The following is a 26,972-nucleotide window of genomic DNA, read 5'->3' as shown; positions in this document are numbered from 1 at the left end:
ACAATAATCCACATGAGAGCACTGTGTACCTAAACTAGGAAAGTGGCTAATTAAGTGGAGAGAATAGGGAAGATGCCAGACTTGGGATATTAGAATCAATCTGTCATTAGAATCAACATCAACTTGACAACTCATTGGCAATGAGGAAAGTAGAGGTAAGAATGTCTCTGAGGTTGCAAGTTTCCTCCCACTACTTTAACAACTAGGCCAGAGTATCTTTATCCTCCTCCTAAAAGGGGAGAATAACAATTTAATGCAAAAGTCTTTGAAATCACAATAGAACTGAAGACATTTTTTGAAAGGTGACAAAATCGACAAGATACTGGTAAATTTTATTTTTAAATTGGTTGACAGAAATAATCAGGGAATATGGGCTCTTGTATCTTTTCTTGCATTCTAAGAAGTGAGATGGGTCAGTTTTTTCTCTCTGCTGTCTCCAAAGTGTTAAGAACTGGAAGGATATTACAAATCTTCATGGGCTTCCATTAAGCCTGAATGGGTAGTGTTGTTCATCCTTCATTCTCTAAGAGGACCAAATGAATGAATAAATGAATGAATTAAAAATAGTTTTCAAGTACTTATTATGTGCAAAGCACTACACTAAGTGCTAGGAATACAAATAGAAAATCAAGAGAAACAAGACAAGTTATTTTCTTCAGAAGGACTGGAGTTCAGAATTATCTCTTGCTTTAGATTTTTTTTTCAATGTAATATGTGTGAGAAGATATGCCTCAAGGGGATTAAGTAGTCCCTATACCACTTTCTTTTCCCAAAGAAAAATTCAGATGGTTTTGGCAAAGGTGGGAGAAAGACAGTTTTCTGGTCTTATGGGTAGGTGGGCCTCCAATGCACCATCAGCTAGTAGTAGCTGACTTTCATATTTCTGTGGCAACACTTAGCAATTATTTCCAGCATCCTTAAAATGGCAGGGTGAAGTTGTGACTTAATGCAGACTAAAATGAAAGGTAAAAGCCATCAATTGTGCCTACAGATATCCAGAATGAACAAATCAATTGACAAACCAAGTGTGTTCCCTTGATTTTCAATTATCACATGCTATTCTCTTTATATAGTACCAAAGACCAGCCAATGTCTTTAGATGATAATCCAGATGGTTGTTATTATTATGTTCAATTCAAAACTACTTTCTACAATGAAAAAGAAGTTTCATAAATAAGAACAATGTCAATCTATTTTTCAAACTTTGTGCTTTCATAAATCTTCTTTAATAATACCTCTCAGTTGAGGGTCCTGAGACCCCTGACTTGAGCACATATGGTCATAAGGAAAAATTTATATGTATATATATATATATATTATATATATAATTATATAACATATAATAATATTTATAATAGATGAGCTCATCTTCTGCTGCACCCTAGAAGTTTTGAAGTGGGCTTCCTCAGCTTGCCCGAAGCTTCTTAGTATTGTCAGCTACCTTATTCTGCTTTTTTCTGATCACATATAGGAAAAGGCCCTACTCCTCTCTAGAACTAACGCTCTTTTTCCCATTGTCTAACACTCTTTTATAAATTTACCCCGGCAATCATTATCTCATTTTCCGGAATCTTCAGCAACTCCTTATTTCCTGACTCCTTCCCATACATTGATCCTAAACATACTTGTATCTCTTCAGTTCTTTGAAAAAAAAAACTTCTCTTGAACATTTTATCCTATTTGGCTATTCTTCATCCTTCTCCCTTTCACAGGAAAACTTGGGGAAAATTTTTCAAAACCCAATTCCCCTACTTTTTCACCACTCATTTTAATTCTTTGCAAACTAGATTGCTCTCACCATTCTAGCAAATTTCTTTCTCCTCCATTATCAAGGACAATGACTATTACCAAATTCAAAGATCTGTATTTTGTCCTTTCTGGAATCTTTTTAATATTTGACACTGAAGAACAACCCATCTCTTCCCCACCCTCCACTGCAACTAGCCACTGTTTCTTCCTGTGGCTCCTGAGACAACCATACTTTTGAATGGGATAAACTGAGTGAAGACAACTCCTAAAAATGTGTCCTTGACCTATGTCCTAATTGTGACTTGATACTTTGCAATAACAAGTTGAGCTAAAACTAAAAGCTGCAGGTGTTCTAAAATAAACACTTTCCTCCTGTGCCTCCCCTACACATACACACCTTTTAATTAGCATGTAAGTACTTAATGGGTAAATAGTTTATTATTTACTAGGTTTTTCTTTATTTGGGGGATAGCTTTCTGCCATTTAGGATATAAACCTGAATTCCCCCAGACAATGGGAGAAAAGGTCAGAGGGTAGGGACCTCTGTGTTTTGCAGTTTGTACTTTGCACTCCCTTGTTGAGCACACCTTATCTGTTAAGAGTTGCCCTTTATCCCCAGATCCTATTAAATCATTTTTGCTTTTCTATCTTGAGAGTCTCTGATTTTAATTTGGGTTGGGCCCATAGTGGTCCCACACAGTTTTATGGGCTCATTCCTGGATATTTCCTGTTCCTGAGGGATTTCTTTCATACCAAATCCTTGAGCAGGTATCATCCAGAGAGTTTTCCTGTGGTCCTTGAACTCAGTTAGGGAATTCCCCCTCCAGTCAAGTAAATTCCCAAAGGTAGACACTGGAACAAAGCAAGAACAGAAGTGTGCTTGCAAAAATAGAGGATTAATTTTGCTAAGGAGATAAGCCAACTGAGAAAAGTTGTAAATTGTCAGGTAAATTGTGTACAACTCAGATAGGGCAAGAAACTGGTGAGGGGAGGAAAGACTCTAAGCAATTAGCATCTGTAAGAGGACTTTCCCTTTGACAAGAACTGATGAACTGCCTGGGTGACTGGGATTGGGATTAGAAGGCTTTAAATGGTTAGAGGTTGTAAAAAGCCTCTATTTTTCTTTGCTATTGGAAAACTCTAAGCGGTTGGAGTCCATAAGAATTTTCCTATTTTCCCTTGGTAAAATCAGGTGAGTCTTCCATCGAAGAAGACAAGATACTGTGAGCCTTGGGAAAGAAACAATCTAAGCTATCTGGCTCTAAAAACCTATTTAGTGTCCCAGGAAGATAACCCTTTAAGAATGAGTGGGATAAAGTACCAAAATGTAAAGGGAAATAATGTTACTTTGGAAAGCTGCCCAACTCAGACAAACTGTCCATTCCCCAAGGATTGGGTGTAAATTCAAAAGAGGCTTCAATACCAGGGAGCCAACTCATAAAACTTCAACTCCAGAACTCCCCTCCTCAGTTTTATCCCAAGCTGGATTTGATTTAGATTTAGAATTGATTTAGAAAAGTAGTTTGTATTTGTGTATATATGAGTCTGTTTTTGGTCTTTTGTGTGTCTCTCAGCCAAATTGCAAAGGAAAAGATTTGGCTATTTGGATTTAAAAATATTTCTTTTGTACATAATTGGACTTATGCAAATAGCTTTTAACTAGAGAAAGGAAGAACTAATTCTGAGATAGGGAAAGTTTTTAACTGCCCCATCAAAAAAACCTGTGCTGTTATTTATTGTTGAGGCCATTCTCGCACTCAACTAAAGCTAATAAATCCTAGTTCCTAGGCCTAATCAAAGGAATCTTTGGTAAATATAATATCAATCTTACCTCTGTTTTGAGGTCCTCAGAAGTCCTCCAGCTGCTATCTCATATGCATGCAATTTGAGCACAACAGAGCACCCAAGAGTTTTAGCAGACAAGCTTAGACTTTATTCACATGGTTTACACCTTACTCTATGACCTCCTGCACTCCTAGTACCTCAAGTACCCCAAGCCAAGCTCCAAGTGGAAAAAAGAGAGTGTTTCTTGCTCCGAGCTTATATCGGGTCTATGAGGTCACAGGCACAAGCCAATAGATGATGAAGATTACCTCCTGAACTTGACGAAATCTCAAAGTGAGATTTTAGAATTCCCACCATGGCTGGAGGTCTCACCCATGAAGGAAGTCCCTAATTACTCAACTCCAATCATATCCGGGGACCTTGAAACCATTGGCCTACTTACATCTCAATTGCACTTGCCTGACCTTTCTAATGGACTCTTACAATTTATATTTCCAGAAAAGTTTATAGTGATTCCTCAATTGGAGGGAGTTGAATTAACATTTTTTAGGATGATGAAATTATTAATGTTAATTCTGATAAGGTTCTTTGATATGAAATTAGAACAGCATATTCTACATTCTTTGTGAGTTTTAATTAGTTGTACTGAGTCATTTTAAAGCTGTTCTCATTGTTTAGAGAGATTCTGAGAACAGTGATCCATGGTTGTTGTTCCTTTGAAATGATTAATACCCAAACATGTTTTGATATAGATTGGTTACTGGGTATCTTAAAGTAAGATGATTTGTATAATGTTGAATTTAAAATTCATCTACTTAAATATGAAGATAAGCTGTAAATTTTCTAGGATGAATCTCTTACTGTTATCAGTGTAAGATTATAGTTAATACTTATTTAGGATATGTGCTCCTTGAGAGCTAAATTCACCTGAAGCTTTGATTAATGAGACTTGCTGTTTGAGATAAAATTTTTTGGGACTATAGTTGATATTATTTGGAGTTTTATATTCAGCTGTGATTGTATGGTGGATCATCAAGCCAGTAATCCACTATCTGAAAGGATTGTGCCACAAAATACTCAGACGAATATGATCCTGAATTGTTACAGGTGGATGTTAGTATCTGGGCAAGGTTGGGAGGACAACCTTGGCCTCCACTTAAAGCAGGATCCTTATGACTTAGTTTCTCAGTGGTGTTTCTTTGAATAAGAACCCACCTGATTATTCCTGATTCTGGCTCCTAAAGTGGAATTATTATTGTATACAACTGCATAAAAATCAGACTGACCTAGGATGCTTTATCCTGTTATGTGTGTGTTTTCAGACTGAGTCCTGAAGAACAAGTTTTTGATTATAATCATGTCCCTGCTTTTTCTGCTTATAACAAATTTCTATAATCAAGACAAGTGTTCAATAGAAGCTATGAGCACAGTTCAAGCATATAAGATCTTGCAGTTTTCTATCTGAAAATATGTGGTCATTATATTCTAAATAAATAGATAAGTGAATATTTGGCCTAGTCAGCTTTCTTCTGCCAGCTGCATCTGTCTGTCTGTTTCTTTTCTTTTGTTTTTCTATTGTTTCTGACTTTCCTGATAGGTATCTTTATTTGTGAAGCTATCTACTCTATTTACTGGGGACCTAAATGATTGGAGTAATAGATGGCCCCAGCTGGGAATTGAGAGTACAGAATCCCAATTTGTATGCTGAATAGGCTTATTAGATTTAGGCCATGGTTGAAATAATTATTAACCAGATAATAAAGCCATTCAGACTAGAGAAGCAGTACTCCAGCATAAAATGGTATTAGAATACTTGTTGGCTAAAGAAGATGGAATTTGTGGGAAATTTAATTTTTGTGTGAAAATTGATGATAATGGATAAGTGGTGAAGGAAATTGCCAAAGATCTCAGAAAATTGGCCCAAGTCCTATTCCATATTTGGTTCTCCCTGTTGTGATCTATGGTGTGGGGTTTGTTAGGAAATGATGGCAGGTACCAAAAGTTGGGGTTCAGTCAGAATTCACAATGATCTTTCTCTTTGGCAAAAGGTATATTTATTTGGGGCAATAGGTTACAGACAAAATGAATGGATGGTAAATAGGAAATAGAGTTGGGAGAGCATATGAAAGATAAGTTCCTCAGTGAAACTCCTAATTTCTCAGTAGAAAGAGAGTACCCATGAGGTTGGTGCATGCCCTTAGCTGGAAGGTTAAATCCTTACCCTTCTTCCTACTTGCCTAAGAGATTAATGTTTAGCAATTCTTCTGCTAATCACAACTAACCCTGAAGATCTCACTCACCATTTACTGACCACCAAGAGATGTAATCTGAACTCCCCAAAACAATGGGAGAAAAGGTTGGGGTGGTGGGTCTTCTAGTTAGGATCTATATAATCTCATGTTTTGCAGTTTGCTCTTTGCACTTCTTTACTGACAACACCTTGTCTGTTAGGAGTTGCCCTTTCTCACAAGATCGTAATAAATCCTTTTTTGCTTTTCTATCTTGAGAGTCTCTAATTTTAATTTGGGTTGGGGTCATACTTGTCCCACACACTTTGTTGGTTCTCTTCATTTATATCTCTTAACTTTTCAATCTCATTCTTTTCACTGAGGCCTCAACATTATCTGTGCCTCTTAACACCAGTGTTCTTCCAGATCTTGTCCTTGGACCTTGTATCTTCTCTTACCCTACACTTTCATCTCTCTCAAAACCATCTAATTCCACAATTTAAATTACTATCTGTAGGCAGATGACTACAAAATCTATATCTCTAGTTCTGACTTCTCTTCTACCATCATACAGTAAACATTTGTTTTTATTTGTATTTGTATGTATTGTGGGAAGAGTACTATGCTTGCATTGGGGACATATAAAGTCCAGTTAAGATATGGTCCCTGCTCTTTGAAAATTTATGGTGTAGAAGTACAATTATCACCTTTATGTAGATCATTCCTTTATCTACAAATCTTGTTCCCATTTCTCTCTAGAGCTCTAGTTCTACGTCAGCAATTGTCTATTAGACTTTTCCAACTGGATATCCTATAAGCGTCTCAAACTCTGTGTCTGCAATAGAGCTTATATTTATTCCAAACCTACAAGTCTTCTTATGTTCCCTTCTTCTGTTGCTGGAATCCCTATCCTTCTATCAAAGAAGTTCAAAATCTCAGAGTCATCCTTGATTCTTTCCTCTTGTTTTCCATATTCAATAAATTGACAACTCTTGTCAGTTCTAATTCTACAATATCTCACATCTGCCCTCTTTTCTGCAGCTACACAGCTATCACCTTAGGTCAGCCTAAGCACTTAGCACAACCACTAGCAGCTCTTACTTGAACTGCTGCAAAAACATCTAATTGAACATACAGATCCACACAAAACTGCCAAATTATTATTCTTAACCATAGGTTTAATAATATCACTCCTGTATTCAAGAAATTTCATTAGCTTCTTGTTGCTATTAAAGTGATATAGAAACTTCTTTGGCACTTGAAGTCTCATGGGCATCCCCAAGGCTCTTTCAGAGGTCAAAATTATTTTCATAATAATATTAAGACATTACTTGCCTGTTAAAATGCTCTTTACTTTTCCAATTATATATCTATATGAAGACATTTTTCTTCATATCCTTTGATTAAAATGAAATGTCACAATAGATTGAAAACAGAAGCAGATATGAGACTCTTGCTATTTTGTATTAAGCCTGACATGAGAAAGATTTGCAAAATATGTATGACATTCCTCACTTTATTTTTTGTTTTAGAAAAATATGGTTAAGTTTTCATTTAAAATGTTATATGGTTAATAAATAATGTTATTTACTGTTGCTTTAATTAATCATTTGACTTCATTTTCATTTCTAACATACCAAATATTGATGGATACAATCAAGGGTATGGATGGAATTAGCTTTATCTTTTTGCGACATGGTTGTAAATTTCAGTGTGGGCATTTACACATCTGAAATTGGCAATCATTAAAAATCAGGGCTTGATTTAATGTTTGGTTATTATTTAGGTTCAAGAAAGTATTAATGTAAATTAACTTAAAATTATGGGGGAACCTCATTTTTTGTAGAGTCTGATTATTAAACATTTACCAGCATAGTCCTGTTTTTCTCTATAAACATTTCCTGAGTTCAGTAAGAGTATAGTAGAAAGCTCAGGAAACTCACTTTTATCAGAAAGGAAGTCAGGAGACTATAGGATAATAATAAAAGTAACAATAATTTTAAAAGAAATGTGGTATACACACACAGAGACACACACACATACATATATTACCTTAAGGTTTGCAAAATGCTTTACGATATGTCATTTTAGATACAAAATACTTATGGATATAACCCACACAAATAAAAACTATTTGTTGTCCTGTTTGAATTTTGAGAACCCTGCTGGTTTCACTCAGCATCAGTTCATGTAAATCTTTCCAAGCCTTTCTAAAATCAACTTGTTCATTTTTATAAAACAATAATATTCCTTTACTTTTATATATCACAACTTATTCAGCTATTCCCCAATTGATGGACATCTATATATTTTCCAATTCTTTGCCTCTACAAAAAGAGCTGCTACAAACATTTTTGCATATGTGAGTCCTTTTCCCTCCATTATGATTTCCTTGGGATACAGATCCAATAATGACACTGTTAGTTCAAAGAGTTCACAATTTCACCTACAATGCATTGGTGTCCCTATTTTCCCATCCCCTCCAATATTTATCATCAGCTTTTTCTATCATCTTAGCCAATCTGATAAGTGTGAGATGATACCTCAGAGTTGTTTTAATTTGCATTTCTCTAATCAATAGTGATTTAGAGCATTTTTAGTGACTATAGATGACTTTAATTTCTTTATCTGAAAATTGTCTGTTCATACTCTTTGACCACTTATCAGCTGAGGAATGATTTACATCAGTGGTTCTCAAACTTTTGTTTTCAGTATCTTTATACTATTAAAAATTACTGAGGATCTCTCCAAAGCATTTTTGTTTATCTAGATTATATTTATAGTCATTTATCATATTGGAAATAAAAACTATTTTTGAATTTGTAGACTCTCTAAAAGGGTTTCAGAGATCCCCAGGATTCTCTAGACCATACTTTGAGAACCACTGATTTACATTTTTTATTAGTTTGACACAATTTTCTACATATTTTAGAAATGAGGCCTTTATCAGAAACACTGGCTGTAAAAAAAAAAAAATTCCAGCTTTGTGCTTTCCTTTTAATCTTGGCTGCATTGGTTTTGTTTATGCAAAAACTTTTTAATTTATTGTAATCAAGGTTATCCATTTTGCATTTCATAATATTCTCTAGGTCTTCTTTGGCCATGAATTCCTCCTTTCTCCAAAGATCTGATAGGTAAACTATCTCTGGCTCAACTAATTTGTTTATGGTGTCTCTCTTTATCCCCTAACCATGTACCCATTTTGACCTTATTTTGGCATGGGGTGTGAGAGGTAGGTCAATGTCGAGTTTCTTACTTGTTATTTTCCGGTTTTCTCAGCAATTTTTGTGAAATAGTGAGTTCTTACACCAGAAGCTGGAGTTTGGAAATTTATCAAATACTAGAATACTATAGTCATTGATTATTGTGTCATGTGTATCTAATCTATTCTACTGATCCACCATTTTATTTCTTAGTATTGTATGTTTTTGATGACTGCTTCTTTATAATTGAATTTTAGGTCTGGTACTACTAGACCACCTTCCTTTATATATTTTTTCATTAATTCACTTATATTCTTGATCGTTTGTTCTTTCAGATGAATTTTGTTGTTATTTTTTCTAGCCCTATAAAATAATTTTTGGCAGTTTGATTTGATATGACACTGAACAAGTAGACCAATCTAGGTAGAATTGTCATTTTTATTAAGTTAATTTGGCTTCCCCATGAGCAACTTATATTTTTCCAGTTGTTTAGCTCTAACTTTATTTATGTGAAAAGTTTTTTGTAATTATGTTCATATAGTACCAGGATTCGTCTCGGCAGAGAGATATCCAGATATTTTATTTTGTCTACAGTTATTTTAAATGGAATTTCTCTTTCTCTCTTGCTGATGAATTTTGTTAGTAATATATAGAAATGCTGATGGTATTCATGGGTTTATTTTATATTCTGCAACTTTGCTAAAGTTGTTACTTGTTTCAAGCAGGTTTTTGGATGATTCTCTAGAATACACTAAGTATATCCATATCATCTGCAAAAAAATGATAGTGTTATCTCTTATTGCCTATTCTTTTATTTTCTTTTTCTGGTCTTATTACTGAAGCCAACATTTCTAGTACAATATTGAATAATAGTGGTGAAAATGGGCATCCTTGTTTTACCTCTGATCTTATTGGGACTCTCTCTAGCTTCTCCCATTACAAATAATGCTTGCTGATGGTTTTAGATAGATAGTGCTTTTAATAGGAATGGGTGCTGTATTTTGTCAGATGCTTTTGCTGCATTTATTGAGATTATCATATGACTTCTGTTAATTTTGTTATTGATATTATCAGTTATGACAATAGTTTTCCTGATATTGAACCCTGATATTGAAAGTGGTATAAATCCCACTTGATCATAGTATATTATCTAGCTGATAAGTTGTTGTAATCTCTTTGTTAATATTTTATTTAAAATTTTTGCATCAGTATTCCTTAAAGAAATTGGTTTATAATTTTCTTTCTCTATTTTAGCTCTTCTGAAAAAGGTACAAATCCAGTTGAGAAAAGGATTTAAATGGAAAATATCTTTCAGATTATATTGTTATGTCAAATATGATGCCCTATTGTATTATGTGGCCACCAGCTTCCTGATGATATTTCATTGTATATATGGGAGTAAGCTCAAAATAGCACACACATTAAAATGATCCATCTCCAGTAACAACAAAAAGCCAAATTCTACAAGTTCATTCACTCAATTAATCAACAAGTATTTATTAAGTACATGTTATATGCAGATACTATGTTAGACACCTGGAATACTATATCATACAGAAATTCTCTCTCTTCTCAAGTAGTTTCCATTTTATGTAAGAAGGTGACATGAAAACAAATATATACAAAATATAGAATAAGGTTTGGATTTGTGCTTTCATGAGAATAGGACCTCCCAGATGAGGATACTCTTTTTACCAATGCAAGTCCCACACTGACATGGCAATTTATAAATCATAAAGAATTTCCAAGAGCAGAGGTCATGATTCCAATAGTAACAAAATTCCATATTGTATAATAGCAGAGTGTGGTCTGAATCAGATTTAAGTGTAATTGGGAAATGTTTAACAAAATAAATAAAAATACAATACAAGATAGTAAATGTTATTTAGTGATTTTCTAAGTCAATATGCTATCTACAGAGATCCGTTTCCACTTGAGTTTGACATCCCTGTAAGAGAAGTCCAGAGCCATACATTTTCCCTCCAGGTTACACTGCTAACTCTAGTATCAAATTTTCTGTTTCAAAATGGAGATTTTACAAGGAAAAATTGACTTCCAAAGGAATAATCATAAATATATAATCTTATTGTTCCTATGGGTGGAAGGCAATGTCTCTCCCCATTTTACCCCCCTCCACCACTTCCTCAGTCTCTAGGGAGAAGGAGATTAGGTTCATAGTTTAGTATGGTTTCCATAGAGCACAGTCCCAATCTCTAATGAAGATATTGGGTCAAGCAAGTATCTCCATGCATGTGATAGGGGGAATATTGGGCTCCACATTTGCTAAAATGGCATTCTCAAAAGACCAGCGGCAGTTATATAAACAATGCCCCAGCCCTAATCTTCACATATGGGAAACTCTTTCCTACTCTGTGGCCCTTCCCTTGATCCATAGATTCCTTCTAGAACTTCTGTTTTAAGCTGGACCCAAGCTACTCATATTTTCATCTCTCTTCTGTCTCATTCCTACCTTTCCACTTTCTCTATAATATCCGTATACCAGGTCTCTTTATTCCCCATTTCACCTATTTATGTGTTGTCTTCCCTCATTAGAATGTAAGCTCTTTGAGCATACAATTATCTTCCTTCATGCTTGTATTTGTAAGTGCTTACAGTGTGCCTGGCATATAGTAAGCCCTTAATAAATTCTTGATAATTAACTGAGTGACATAGGAGGAACATGATGCCCTAGATCCTCCTGACTCCAAAGCCAGTCAGAGCTTGACCTCTGAAGCCATCTCTCTAAGACACAACTGCCCCACTTATATAAAATATATATTGAAAACAGAGAAGGTAATTTGAAGAAGGGGTCTTGGAAGCTGGGGAGCCTAGGGACAAGGAAAAGCCTCAGTTAAGAGCTCAGCTTTATTGTTTTTCAGTTGCGCCTTATTCTTTGTAAATCTATTTGGAGTTTTCTTGGCAAAGATACTGGAATGGTTTGTCATTTCCTTTTCCAGCTCATTTTACAGATACAGAAGCTGAGGCAAACGGGATTAAGTGACTTGTCACGAATCACACATCTAGGAAGGTATCTGACACTAGAGTCAGAGCTAAGGAAGAAGTGAATTCCAGGCATGGCAGAAAGCCTATGAAAGAGGATAGAGATGGGAGGCAGAGTTCAGCAAACAATAAATACCTGCCAAGTGTAAATGTAAAGCACTGTGCTAAGGCACTTAGGAAGAAACAAAATCACTAAGACATAATCCTTGCCTTCAAGGATCTTATAATCTAGTAAAGAGAAATAAAATGTTTTTATTCATAAATACTTCCATATGGTTTTTGTCAGGGTGGGTAATCTCTTCACTGAAACAGATCTTACCTCCTCTGTACTTTAATAAACTGTCTTCATGAGTTTCTGTGACCCAGAATATTGACTGCTCTGTTCAACCTTCTAGTTAAGCTTCTCTAAACTTACCTAAGTTGGTCCTTGAATAATATACAGAATATAAATTCCATCATTACTCCATACTTGAAGTATTCCCAACTTGATTAAAATTACTAGATCTTGATTTCTGTTGATATGATCTTAAAAAAAAAATCCATGGATCACTTCCATGCCATGATGAGACATCAGAAGAAGGCTTCAGTGGAGTTACCCAGATATATATATGTATGTATATATATAAATATATACGTGTGTGTGTATATACACATATGTATATATGTATGTATGGATAGATAAAAATATATACATATTTCAGTGTGTGATCCATGTGTGAACTCATCAATGTGGGTATTTTTTTCCAATTATACATATATCACAATCTGTTCAAGATCTTCTCTTCAGTGTGATTCATAAGGATACTCCCCTGTAAATTCTCCATAGATAGCTTTATCTAGTGCCCTAAAAGCCTTCTGCTATTTTTTAATACCCTGTGAATATCAGTGCATCACTTGGATTGTCTACCCCTTATTCTCACAAAGTGATTAAATCACTTCTTTCTCCATTGATACTTTGATTGCATATCTTAATCTCAACCTATTGTTGGGAATGTGCTGCAGTCAACTTACAACTCTATCTGTTATACATTTCTATCTGTTATACTTTAGGAAACCTACAACTTTTTTTTTTCTTTTGGCTGAGGCAATTGGGGTTGGGCTTAAGTGACTTGCCCAGGGTCACACAGCTAGGAAGTGGTAAGTGTCTGAGACCAGATTTGAACTCAGGTCCTCCTGACTTCAGAGCTGACACTCTATCCACTGCACCACCTAGCTGCCCCTCACCCACAATTTTTAACTGGAAATTATTTTGTTGCATGATTCAGAGCCATATGACACTAATGTAACATTAATAATAACAGCTGTATTTTTTGTGGTAGAGAGTAGCTTGTAATTGTTGAAAATGATTCACAATTTTCCAAATATAACCCATTTTCTTCCTTTTCTCTTATTCAGTTGTCAGGTCAACCTATTTTTCTAGCTGGCCATACCCTAAGATACAAGCCCATTCAACTTCATGTGGTCAATATTCATTCAATCCTTCAACAAGCACTTTTAAAATATATACTTATTCCAAGTCAGTGAGCTAGGTGCTAGCAATATAGACATATAAACTAAACAGTTCCTTCCCTCAAGGGTTATTATTGCTATGGGATAAACAGCACATACACCAAAAAAAACAAAGCAAATACAAAATATGTGAAGTACATATAAATTCTAAGGGTCCCTATCCTAACTCCCATCTTCATTACTGAATCAGTTCCACAGAGTTCATCTGTTTTACCCTTTCAGGTTCCTAGGTTTAATTGCGAAGGGCCAAACAGTTTATTGTCTATTGCAATGATTTTTAACCAGGGGTCAATGAACCTGGCTTTAAAAATATTTTTTATGATTGCATTTTAATATAAATATTTTATATTATTTTTATTATTAATAAAAAGTTTTATAACCATATGTGTTTTACTTCATGCATTTTAACATCGTATTCTAAGAGGGGTCTAGAATCTTAACCAGATTTCCAAAGGATTTCATAACACAAAAAGGTCTAGTGCTAGATTTCACAAGTCCCCACTGGTATACTCCTTCCTCCCTCATGCCTACCAAATTATCAGTTGATATCATTTAGTCTGACAGGCTGGATTATCTTTTAGAAACAGGCATTTACTAAAGTGGTAGAGTTAGCATATAATGTCTCTGTAATGCACGACTTTCCTTCCTCCATATCTGAGAATCTTTATCTAAAGCTCAGTTCAGTTGTAAAAGCTCCAAGTTTCTTGAGAGCAGGGACTGTGTATTTTTGTCTTTGTATGTGTTTGGTGCAAATTAAGTACAGGGAAGAATAATAGATAAGTAGGAAAAGAATTAGCTCTGAAGTTAAACTGACACAGGTTCAAATCCTATCTTTGATGCATTTTAAATGTGTGACCTCACACAAGTCACTTAAACTTCCTTGCCTCAGTTTCCTTAACTGTAAAATGAAGGTGTTGAATTACATAGCTTTTGAGATTCCTTCTGGTACTATAATATCTTATAGTCTTAAGTGCGTAATAATTGTTGAAGTTGAATTCCAAAAGCCTGGAGTCATATAAAACTCTAAGAAAATCGAAGAGAAAACTATCATCTCTTTGCAAAGTAGCCTAAAGTCCAAGGCAAGAATTTTAGGGACCCAAATGAGAAAGTACCTTCTTCAACTAGGAATGGCCACACTTTGAAATCAAAATTAGGGAGTAGATTGTAAAAGGAGCTGAGAATCCTACCAAGCATGTTCTCATTTCATAACAATACAAGCAGAAAAAAATTGTTAATTCTTTTAGGGGATGAATTCATATCTGAATGATAAATATTTCTTACTTTTTTAAACCAGGAAAGACAGCTTCAAAATATCCTACCACCCTTGGTTAACATGATTGCCCAATCTCTGAGCCCACTATAGAGGTATATACAATTTACAGATCTGTGTAACATTTCTTTTTTATCTTGTGCTGCCCATTTTCTCTTTCTGTCCAAGTATTGTCTGGTACCAAAGCTACTTTAATTACTTTTATTCTCTACAAGAGCATAGGGAACTATGAATCATATGCTGTTTCTCCATTGCCACTTTCATTTTACTGAAAATATGATTCCAAGCAAGACATCATGAAGACATCATCTTGTATAGTGGAAAGACCAGTGGCCTGGGTTCTAGTCCCAATTCTGTCACTAACTGCCTGTGTGACCTTGAACAAATCATATATAGTATGTAGTTCTCCCTTCTCTGTTTCTCTGAAGCTCTGGCCTTATCCTCTTAAAAGTCAAGCCTAAGGGCATTGGGCAGGAGTATAACTATCCATGGACTTTATGATTAATGTGGTATGAAGATCAGAAAAAGGGCCCTGAACAAGGAAAATTCAAACTTTGGATAGCCAACAGTAAAAGAAAGGTTTTCTCCCAAGAATATACATGCATATGCCCATTAAATCAATATCATTATCATCATTACTATTATTATACTGCTAAAATAGATCATCCACACAAAAGGAGCACTTGTATTCTAAGATGGAAATCTATCTTGTTGTTCCTACTATTTATTTTCAGTGCCTTAAAACCAGCATTTCTCAGAATTTTCCATTCATTTCAGGAATTAGGAACTTAATGTGGCATAAGAAGTCAAACAGGGAAATTTCTCTTTTGTTCAATCAAGGATATAGAGTAAAGACAAAGTTAAAAATGTTTTAATACTTCTAATTTCCCCAGGCTTTGAGAATCATACATCATGATATCACTTACCCATCAGTGTTCAACCAATATCATTAGGAAAAAAAGCCTTATTAGCTATCACATTTTATATTCAGTCTTTTATTGTGTAGCTTACTGTTTTGGATCCAGCAAAATTTCACAATCAAATCCCCAAGTGAAAGATCCTGATAGTTTTTTTTCCATGACCCTGCCTTCTGTTGCTGCAGCCACAGCATTTCTTTTATGAAGAGAAGCTTACGAAGACATCCTGAAACAGTTCCTCTTTGAAAAAAGAGAAACCTTTTAATTGTTCCCACAATAGCTATACCACAAAGAAGAATGACGCCTTTCCAATCCTGACAAGTGAACATGTCCCCACTGGCTTTGATTGACATTTGACTGGGTCTCTGACCTTGAATGACATTGCTAGGAAATTTTGATTGGCAGAATGCAGTACAGCAGACCACCCCTCCTGCACATAAACACACTTCTGGAATGAGACTTTATCTTTGAAGAAAGGGGGAAAAAACTGTCAAAAAACACAAATCAAAACCCATTCCTAGGTTTCATTCTCTGCAGTCTCATCTATCTTAAAACTAGCTATGCATGCAGGAAAATGTGACTGAAGTTGTCAAATATGAACAAGAAAAGTATATCCTTTGATTTGTAATTTTCAGATCATGCTAAAATTGGCCATATCAAATGATGCAGCACTCCAGACAATAAGATCAAATATGAGACATTCAATCCATCATCTAAATATTACATCTATACAACACTAATTATGTGAATTTTTCCTAAATAGAAAGGTTTTTCTGAATATTAGTCTAGTGGATTTTCCATGATAATACACAAATGGAAAGAAAATAGAAACATGTTCTATTTGAACCAGAGACTAGGTTTGCAATTGACATGAGTCATTAAAAATTACCATTTAATATTAAAATCTTCTTTTTAGTATCCAGAACTCTTCATAATAGAATGAAAATTATAGAAAAAATAAAAAATAAATCATCATGCTTGAAGCACTGGTGGATTCTTTGTGAACTGGAAGTTATTTATGTTATTTTGAGCAGTAATGATAAGCATTTATTAAACATCTACTACATACAAAGAGGTATGACAGCCCCTCCCCTTAAAAAGCTTATAGTCTAACTGCAGAGACAGTATTCACACATAAAAGCAACATCATAATATAATGCAAGTTTGCCTGTGATGATTTACAAATGAATGGTAAGTCAATGATTACTATGAGAATTCAAAAGAAGGAGAGATCTTTCCGGGCTAGGAGGTAGGGGAAGATTTCATTGAAGATCTGAGTTGACTTTTGAAGGAGAGAATAGAAAAGCAGAAAAAAGGAAGGAGCATTCCAATCAGGAGAAACTATGTGAGCAAAAGCACACAGATGAAATATACATAATTTCATGGGAATGAAGGGTTGTATTTAACTAGAAAGTTCATATGTGTAAGATTAACGAAGTTGTCAGATATAATAACCATGAAAGTTGTGATTGAAATTTTATTCTTTTAGCATAGAGAATATTTTAAAGTTTGGAGTGTTTTAGGGAGGAGAATATTTTGTGCAAAGTGGTGTTTTAAGAGCATTATTGATGGTATTGCTTCAGATCATAGTAAAAAGTTAGGGAAACAAAAGTAAGTCTATAGGAAAGTGGTGTTAGATCCAGTTAAATCAGTTCCTTTTATGGGTATAACTAGAGGGACAACAGAGACAAGAAAAGATAGAGTTTTACCAGCCTTTCAATAGATTTTTATTTTCATCACTTATGACAGTGTAACCTTAAAACTAAAAGTTCTATATGAGGAAGGAGAAATAACACTTAAGAATGATGTAAGGAAGAATAGCAAGAGCTTTACAAATATACACAGAAAAAAATATACACATGCTGGAAGTAACAATCTTGAAAACACTTATTGATCAATTTCCAAGGTATCTCAAAGAAGGGAATATGCCAGAAGTTTGAAGAGATGATAGAAATCATAGATTTAATTTCTTTAATTTAAAAAAATAATCTGAAAATCAGCAAATATTAATGCAAAGCCTTATTTTCTCATCTCGATAAACCTTTATGAGGATGGTCTATACACATATAAAGGTATACTTGATAAAAAATGAAACTATAATTAGCAAGTTTTCCAAATAATTTTTCATAGCAGACCACATCTTCACAATCACATAGTTGACTGAAGGATGTAAAGCAGTACAGAGGTCCACTGATTTTGTTGTTTGTTGATCACTAAAAGCATTTTAAAGCAAAAAATAATATAAAAGTTTCTCCTACAACAAGGAATCCTCTAGATATGTATCATTGAATTCATACTAGATTCTTTCATACATGCAACCACAAAGGTAATTGTGTTCAACAATAATTTACCAGTAATTGTGTCAGCAATGCCATATAACTGCCAAATTATGGATTATATAGTCTATAAAAAATGAAAATTGTGGAAGAACCAAAGAAAATGGAGACCCCCCCCCCAAGATAGATTAAAGACTAGATGATTGTATCATCAGTGATGACTTACTTATAAGGACTGGCTTTATAAAAGACATCTTTGAGAAAATACATGAACAAAAATGGATATGGATTAGCATTTTAATGAAAGTAAGAAGGACACATGAACTACTCAAGTTCTATACTGGTAGCTAGGAAATGCTAAAAGACCTGAAAGTTCTCTAGTATGAGTAAGTGGAGGATTTATGAAAGAATATTAACGATAGCCACACAAAATATGAAGGTGATCCAAACATTTGTAAGAAAGACAACATAAATGAGACCATAAATCTAATCTGATCAGAATGTGCAGAATGGTTTGGGGTGGGGACAATGATGTATTAGTATGTGTTTAACAACTGCCTCTCCTGAACAAAAAAAAAAAAGTATACATGACATCCTTTTAAGTTTTATCTGCACTGTTATTTTCATCACTTTCTTTAGACTAAATTAAAAAAATAAATAAATCAAGCTCTTATTTGAAACATTTGCCAATTTCTAAGATGTAAATACAACTTATGAACATTTAACAATAGGTTCTCAAGAGTTTTGATGAGCCAACTTCAGCATATCCTAAGTGGGTAGAACGACTGAAGGTAAAAATATAAAATAAAATAAAAACAAGAACATTATTGCAACAGTCCAGAAGTAAAGTAATAATAATCTGACCTAAGAAGGTATCATGAAAATAGAATAAAGGAACAAAGATGAAAGACCCTGAAAGGAAAAAGTTAAGAGATCTTAATAATTTAATTAGGTAAACAGATCGAGAAATGGATGGATGAGATAGAGATATGTTTGTGTATGTATACACTGCATACCGATAAATTAAACAAACATATCTCTATCTCATCCATCCATTTCTCGATCTATTTACCTAATTAAATAATCAAATCAGCAGGAGTGTAGCAAAAAATATTAGGAAATGAAGTCATCACCAGATATGAGGTTCTTCTTCTTCATCATCATCATCATCATCATCATCATCATCATCATCATCACTGGTATTAAGTAGAACTTTAAGGTTTGCAAAGTTCTTTACATCCACAATCTCGAGTCTCACAATACCCTTGATAATAATTGATATTTACATAGTACTTTATGGCTTGCAAAGCCATAAGTGTTGTTAACTACATTGCCTTATTTTTTCCTCACATCAAACTCATGAGGCAAATATCACAGATATTGTTATAATTAATTTAGAAATGAGAAGACACCAAGATCAAACCACTAAGACGTTAAAGTAACATAGCTAGCTAGTAGGAGGTCCAGGTTTCATTCTGTTGAAAGAGATAAGATGACTAAATTTAGAGACAGAAGAACTGAGTTCTCTTTTAGCCTCAACTTACCAAATACATGACTTTGAAAGAGCAAATTAATTTTTTTTAAACATCAGCTTTCTTATCTGTAAGATAGAGACAATAATATTCACACTACTTTCTATATAAATACTCAAGGATATATACCTGGCAAGTGTTAAAGTGATACATACACATACACATACATATATTTGTATGTATGTATATATACATATGTATCTATGAATAATTATTATTTTCTTTTTATTACATTATGCTAGTATATTGCAGCAGGAGGCAATGTGGACAGCTAAATGGTATAGTGGATAAAGAACCAAGCTTGGTTTCAGGAAGATCTGAATTCAAATAGCTTCAGATATTTCCTAGCTGTGTGAGGCTGGGTAAATCACTTAATTTTATTTGCCTCAGTTTCCTGATCTGTAAAATGAGCTGGAAAAGAAAATAGCAAAACAATCCAGTATCTTTGCCACGAATGGATTCCCCAAATGGGATCACAATGAATCAAGCATGACTGAATTGCCTAAATAACAATAGTATATTTCATTTTGGGATAAAAACTCAAAATGAACAGTAGCTACAGTATATCCCTCTCTGGGAGACTTTAAAATACAAGATAGATTCTCATTTGCCTGAAATATTTCTCATTGTGTAGACATAGTCTTAAACTAACAAGCATCACAGACAGGGCTCAAACTCAAGCATCTACTGCATCTAGGTTTAGCATTCTTTCCACTAAAATTTATTATTTATTATAACTCTCAAATTAACTTGCTGCTCATCTAAAATTTTCTGGAAAAACATTTACTGTCTCACTCAGTAATAGTTCTAAGTAAAATATTATTATTTTAGCAATGAAACCCTTACCAACAAATATGCTATTGTAAGAAACTTTGGAGAGTATCTCCTTTGTCAGCTTCATTTTCTGAATGAGAAGACAAAGAAGGATTAAATGAATTATATTGTCACACAATTAATGGAATCAGAATTTGAATCTAAATCCTCTGACTTTATACTCGGCACATTTTTCCACTACATGACATTTCCCCCTTCTACTCCTGGCTCTACTCATTAATTTGACGTAGTATCTTCAATCAAATATGCATGCCTATGGATCTAAAAGGGAAAAATCTTCAATCCAGAGTATAAGTCTAAACAAAAAAAAAAAAAAAAAAAGAGGAGGGGAGAAGGTATGGCAAGGTATCAAAAATAAGAAAATGAGATAAGAGCTCTTCCAGAAAGATAACCTACAATTGTAAACTGCCTGTCACTCAGCAAGAGCTGCGAGCCAATCAGATGCCATGCCAAGGATCCAGGGCAAGAGAAAATCAGTTTAATTGGATTGGTTGCCTTCGTGGGCCAGAAATCCACAAACCTCAGTTTAAAAATGTACTCAATTCAGTCAGCTGGAGTCAGAAAAGAGGATGAAATCGAAGAGGTCACTTTCATTTGACTATTAATATGGTCCATGCTCTTCTAAACTGATGGGATGTTTCTCACTCTATACAATTTTCATTGCATTGAGTTTCTTTCCCAAAATGCAATATGCTATTGTTGCTCAGTTTCAATTTCAATTATAACCAACTTTTTGTGACCCTATTTTGGATTTTTTTGGTAATGATACTGGAGTGATTTGTCTTTTTTTTTTTCTCCAGCTCATTTTACAGATGAAAAACTAAGCAAACATGTTAAGTGATTTGCCCAGGCTCACACAGTGAGGAAGTGTTGAGGTCAAATTTGACCTCAGGACTTCCTGAATCTGGCTTCATGCCCAATTTAATTGCCCATTTTTTGTGCGCAAAATAATTTTTATTTTCTCTATCATAGAAATTATATATGATGCTAAGGACTGATGAACTTCCATGAACTAATACAAAAACATTAAAACATCCAAATATTCCATTACCTTCCTTTTACTTCCCCAGAAAATAAATACCATTTGTGGGAATGCTGACTCAACATTGTGCATCAGCATCACAACTACACTATATAAGTTCCAAGTCTCATGAAATGTTTGATCCCTGTCCAACCAGGATATGATTTCAATTGTCCAGCCTCTACAGAGCAGTCTTCCTGATGGTGGTCTTTGTCTCCTCCCAGCAGCTATCATGGAATGAAATCTTTTCCCTTTGGTCAGCTATCACCTGAATCCTGAACACAAGAATTCCATCCATGCCAGGATTGCCAAGACTGGGAAGTTCAGTTCCTTAGGACTGCTAGTCCCACTGATCAATGCTTAGGAAAGCAGAAAGAAAAGCAGAAGACGTCATCTTAAAAAAAGTGATGATGTAAGAAGAGTTGATGAGATACACCAGACCTCATGGGATGGAAAAATCAATGAAAGGAATCAGTAGTAAAAACCCATGTCCTCAAATGTCTATACCAATAGGTCCATTCTTTAGATAAGAAGAAAGAGAACATAGCAGTCTTTTTTTTTTAATAGCTTTTAATTTACAAGTTATATGCATGGGAAATTTTATAGCATTGACAATTGCCAAACCTTTTGTTCCACTTTTTCCCCTCATTCCCCCCTTTCCCTCTTCCCGATAGCAGGTTGACCAATACATGTTAAATATGTTAAAGTATAAATTAAATACAATATAAGTATATATGTCTTAATAGTTATTTTGCTGTACAGAAAGAATCAGACTTTGAAATAGTGTACTATTAGCCTATGAAGGAAATCAAAAATGCAGGTGGACAAAAATATAGGGATTGGGAATTCTATGAAATGGTTCATAGTCATCTCCCAGAGTTCTTTCACTGGGTATAACTGGTTCAGTTAATTACTTCTCTATTGGAACTGATTTGGTTCATCTCATTGCTGGAGATGGCCACGTCCATCAGAATTGATCATCATATAGTATTGTTGTTGAAGTATATAATGATCTCCTGGTCCTGCTCATTTCACTCAGCATCAGTTCATGTAAGTCTCTCCAGGGCTTTCTGAAATCATCCTTCTGGTCATTTCTTACCGAAAAATAATATTCCATAATATTCATATACCACAATTTATTCATATAACTTTTTGAGCATAGTTCCAAATTACCCTCCAGAATGGCTGGATGTATTCACAATTCCACCAACAATGTATCAAGGACATAGTAGTCTTAATGTCAGGAAGCAAATTGTCCCTCCTAGGTATCCCTAAAGTATGGTGTGATAAAGACCGTAAATAGTGTGGCTTTGGAGGGTCACAAAATTTAATAGAAACAGGAAAGGTAAAATGAAAAAAAAATCCTACTTTGAGAAAGTATACTTGTGTAAGAAAATCTAAGAATAAGATCATAAAATTATAGAGAATTTGAGAAACAAATCATAAGGCCAGTTGAAGAATAATATAACAGTGAAGGAGGACTTCAATTATCCAAACTTCTCTCTGCCTCTCACTGTGTTTCTCTGTGTGTGTGTGGCTGCTCTGTCTCCCTTTCTCTGTTTCTGTATCTATCTCTGTCTCTGCCTCTCTCTGGGTGTGTTTCTCAGAAAAAAGAAAGAAAAGAAAAGAAAAGAAGTGGCAGAAGAAGAAAGAAGAAAGAGAAAAAGGAGGAGAAGAAAAAAAGGAGGAGGAGGAGAAAGAAAGAAGAAGTAGAAAGAGGAGAAGAAGAAGAAGGAGAAAGAGGAGGAGGAGAAGAAGAAGGAGAAAGAGGAAGAGAAAGAAGTAGAAGAAAGAGGAGGAGAAGAACAAGTAGGAGAAAAAGAAGGAGAAAGAGGAGGAGAAGAAGAAGAAAGAGGAGAAGGAGAAAAAGAAAGAAGAAGAAAGAGGAGGAGAAGAAGAAGAAGAAGATAGAGGAGGAGGAGAAGAAAGAAAAAGAAGAAAGTGGAGGAGAAGGAGGAGAAGAAGAAGAAGAAGAAAGAGGAGGAGGAGAACTAAGAAGAAGAAGAAGAAAGAAAGAAAAAAAAGAAGGAAGAAGAAGAAGAAAAAGAAAGAAGGAAGAAGGAAGAAGAAGAAGAAGAAGAAGAAGAAGAAGAAGAAGAAGAAGAAGAAAGAAAGAAAAGAAGAAGAAGAGAAGAAGAAAAGAAGAAGAAGGAAGAAGAGAAGAAAGAAGAGAAGAAAGAAAGAAGAAGAAGGAAGAAGAAGAAGAAGAAGAAAGAAGAAGAAGGAGAAGAAAGAAAGAAAGAAGAAGAAGGAAGAAGAAGAAGAAGAAAGAAAAAGAAGGAAGAAAAGAAGAAGGAAGAAGAAGAAGAAGAAAGAAAAAGAAGGAAGAAGAAGAAGAAGAAAGAAAAGAAGGAAGAAGAAGAAAGAAAAAAAAAAGAAGAAAAAAGGAAGAAGAAGAAAAAAGAAAAAGAAGAAGAAGAAGAAGAAGAAGAAGAAAAAGAAAGAAGAAAAAAAGAAAGAAAAAGAGGAAGAAGAAGAAGAAAAAAAGAAGAAGAAGAAAGAAAGAAGAAGGAGAAGAAAGAAAAAGAAGAAAGTGGAGGAGAGGAGGAGAAAGAAGAAGAAGAAGAAAGAGGAGGAGGAGAACTAAGAAGAAGAAGAAGAAAGAAAGAAAGAAAAAGAAGGAAGAAGAAGAAGAAAAAGAAAGAAGGAAGAAGGAAGAAGAAGAAGAAGAAGAAGAAGAAGAAGAAGAAGAAGAAGAAGAAGAAAGAAGAAGAGAAGAAGAAAGAAGAAGAAGAAGAAAGAAAGAAGAGAAGGAAGAAGAAGAAAGAAAGAAGAAGAAGAAGAAAGAAAGAAGAAGAAGGAAGAAGAAGAAGAAGAAGAAAGAAGAAGAAGGAAGAAGAAGAAAGAAAGAAGAAGAAGGAAGAAGAAGAAGAAGAAAGAAAAAGAAGGAAGAAGAGAAGAAGGAAGAAGAAGAAGAAGAAAGAAAAAGAAGGAAGAAGAAGAAGAAGAAAGAAAAAGAAGGAAGAAGAAGAAGAGAAGAAAGAAAAAGAAGGAGGAAGAAGAAGAAGAAAGAAAGAAAAAGAAGGAAGAAGAAGAAGAAGAAAGAAAGAAAAAGAGGAAGAAGAAGAAAGAAAAAGAAGGAAGAAGAAGAAGAAAGAAAGAAAAAGAAGGAAGAAGAAGAAAGAAAGAAAAAGAAGGAAGAAGAAGAGAAGAAGAAAGAAAGAAGAAAAAGAAGGAAGAAGAAGAAGAAAGAAAGAAAAAGAAGGAAGAAGAAGAAGAAAGAAAGAAAGAAAAAGAAGGAAGAAGAAGAAGAAGAAGAAAGAAAAAGAAGGAAGAAGGAGAAGAAGAAGAAGAAGAAAAAGAAAGAAGGAAGAAGGAAGAAGAAGAAGAAGAAAGAAAAAAAAGAAGAAGAAGAGAAGAAAAAGAAGGAAGAAGAAAAAGAAACAAGGAAGAAGGAAGAAGAAGAAGAAAGAAAGAAAGAAAAGAAGAAGAAGGAAGAAGAAGAGAAGAAGAAAGAAAGAAAAAGAAGGAAGAAGAAGAAGAAGAGAAGAAGGAAGAAGGAAGAAGATGAAGAAGAAAGAAAGAAAAAGAAGGAAGAAGGAAGAAGAAGAAGAAAAAGAAAGAAGGAAGAAGGAAGAAGAAGAAGAAGAAAAAGAAAGAAGGAAGAAGAAGGAAGAAGAAGAAAAGAAAAGAAAAGAAAAGAAAAAGAAGGAAGAAGGAAGAAGAAGAAAAAGAAAGAAAGAAGGAAGAGGAAGAAGAAGAAGAAAAAAAGAAGAAGAAAAGAAGAAGAAAGAAGAGAAGAAAAGAAGAAGAGAAGAAAGAAGAAGAAGAAGAAGAAAGAAAGAAAAAGAAGGAAGAAGAAGAAGAAGAGGAAGAAGAAGAAAGAAGAAGAAGAAGAAGAAGGAAGAAGAAGAAGAGGAAAGAAGAAGGAAGAAGAAGAAGAAGAAAGAGAAAGAAGGAAGAAGAAAGAAGAAGAAGAAGAAGAAAAGAAAGAAGAAAGAGAAAGAAGGAAGAAGAAGAAGGAAGAAGAAGAGGAAAGAAGAAGAAGGAAGAAAAAGAAGAAGGAAGAAGAAAGAAAAAGAAGAAGGAAGAAGAAGAAGGAAGAAAGAAAAAGAAGAAGAAGAAGAAGAAGAAGGAAGAAGAAGAAAAAAAAGAAGGAAGAAGGAAGAAAGAAAAAAAAGAAGGAAGAAGAGAAGAAAAAGAAGGAAGAAGGAAGAAGAAAAGAAGGAAGAAGAAAAAGAAGGAAGAAGGAAAAAGAAGAAGAAAGAAAAAGAAGGAAGAAGGAAAAAGAAGAAGAAAAAGAAGGAAGAAGAAGACGAAGAAGAAGAAAGAAAGAAAGCGAAGAAAGAAGGAAGAAGAAGAAGAAAGAAGAAGAAGAAGGAAGAAGAAGAAGAAGAAAGAAGAAAGAAGAAGAAAAAAGAATGAAAGAAAAGAAGAAGGAAGAAAAAGAAGAAAGGAAGGAAGAAGAAGGAAAAAGAAAAGAAAAGAAGAAGGAAGAAGAAAGAAAAAGAAGAAGGAAGAAGAAGAAGAAGGAAGAAAAAGGAAAAAGAAGAAAGGACGAAGAAGAAGAAGGAAGAAAAAGAAGAAGGAAGAAGGAGAAGAAGAAGAAAGAAAAAGAAGGAAGAAAAAAGAATAAAAGAAGGAAGAAGAATGAAGAGAAAAGAAGAAGAAAGAAGAAGAAGGAAGAAGAAAGAAAGAAAGAAGAAGAAGAAAGAAAAAGAAGAAGAAAGAAGAAGAAAAAAAGAAAAGAGAAGAAAGAAAGGAGAAGAAAAGGAAAGAAAAAAGAGAAAAGAAGAAAGAAAGAAGAAAAAGAAAGAGAAAAGAAGAAAAAGAAAGAAGAAAAAAGAAAGAAGAAAAAGAAAGAAAGAAAAGAAAAGAAGAAAGAAGAATGTAATGTTCTGTTCTCTAAATTATATTGTTCTCTGTGAGCAGGTTTCTTGGGGAGCTTCTGGAGGCAGCCTTGTTTCAGTCCAAAGTAATAATCACCTCAAGTGCAGCCAGGAGTTAAAAGTTCAGTCCTTTATTGTGTCCTTCAAAATAGCCCAGTTAGCTTTCTTAGAGGCCTATCTCTCTTGTTGATTCCAAGAGCTCCTGCTGCTAGTCTTTTGCCTCTTCCAGCTTCAGCCTCTGGCTTTCTCTGACTCCTTCGTTCTGCCCAACTGAATCCTGGCTTCTCAATCTCCCAAAAGTCTCTAGTTGGCTTCTGGGAGTTCCTTATATATGATCTTGTAAAGGTGTGAATTCAAAGGTTGACTCCTCCTCCGAGAGTGGGATTGTGGGAGCTGTGACTTGTGAATCTACTCCACTGAACTTGTGAATCTCCTGGACTTGTGAATCTCCCAACTGAATCCTGACTTGTGAATCTCCCAGAGTGCCTATCAATTCCAGTGACTTAGCACATTGTAAGAATCCTAACAGAAGAAGAAAAAGAAAGAAAGAAGAGAAAAGAGGGAGAAAGAAAGAAGAAAAAGAAAGATGAAGAAAAAAAGAAAGAGAAAAGAAGAAAGAAGAAGAAAAAGAAGGAAGAAAGAAGAGAAAAGAAGGAAAGAGAAGAAAAAGAAAGAAAAAAGAAGAAAGAAAGAAGAAAGAAAGAAAGAAAGAAAGAAAAAAGAAGAAAGAAAGAAAGAAAGAAAGAAAGAAAGAAAGAAAGAAAGAAAGAAAGAAAGGAAGAAAGAAAGGAAGAAAGAAAGGAAAAGAAAGAAAGAAGA

This window comes from Antechinus flavipes, chromosome 2, assembly GCF_016432865.1.
Source record: "Antechinus flavipes isolate AdamAnt ecotype Samford, QLD, Australia chromosome 2, AdamAnt_v2, whole genome shotgun sequence".
Classification (NCBI taxonomy): Eukaryota; Metazoa; Chordata; class Mammalia; order Dasyuromorphia; family Dasyuridae; genus Antechinus; species Antechinus flavipes.
The sequence above is the reverse complement of the archived record's forward strand: the minus strand, read 5'-3'. Positions refer to the sequence as shown.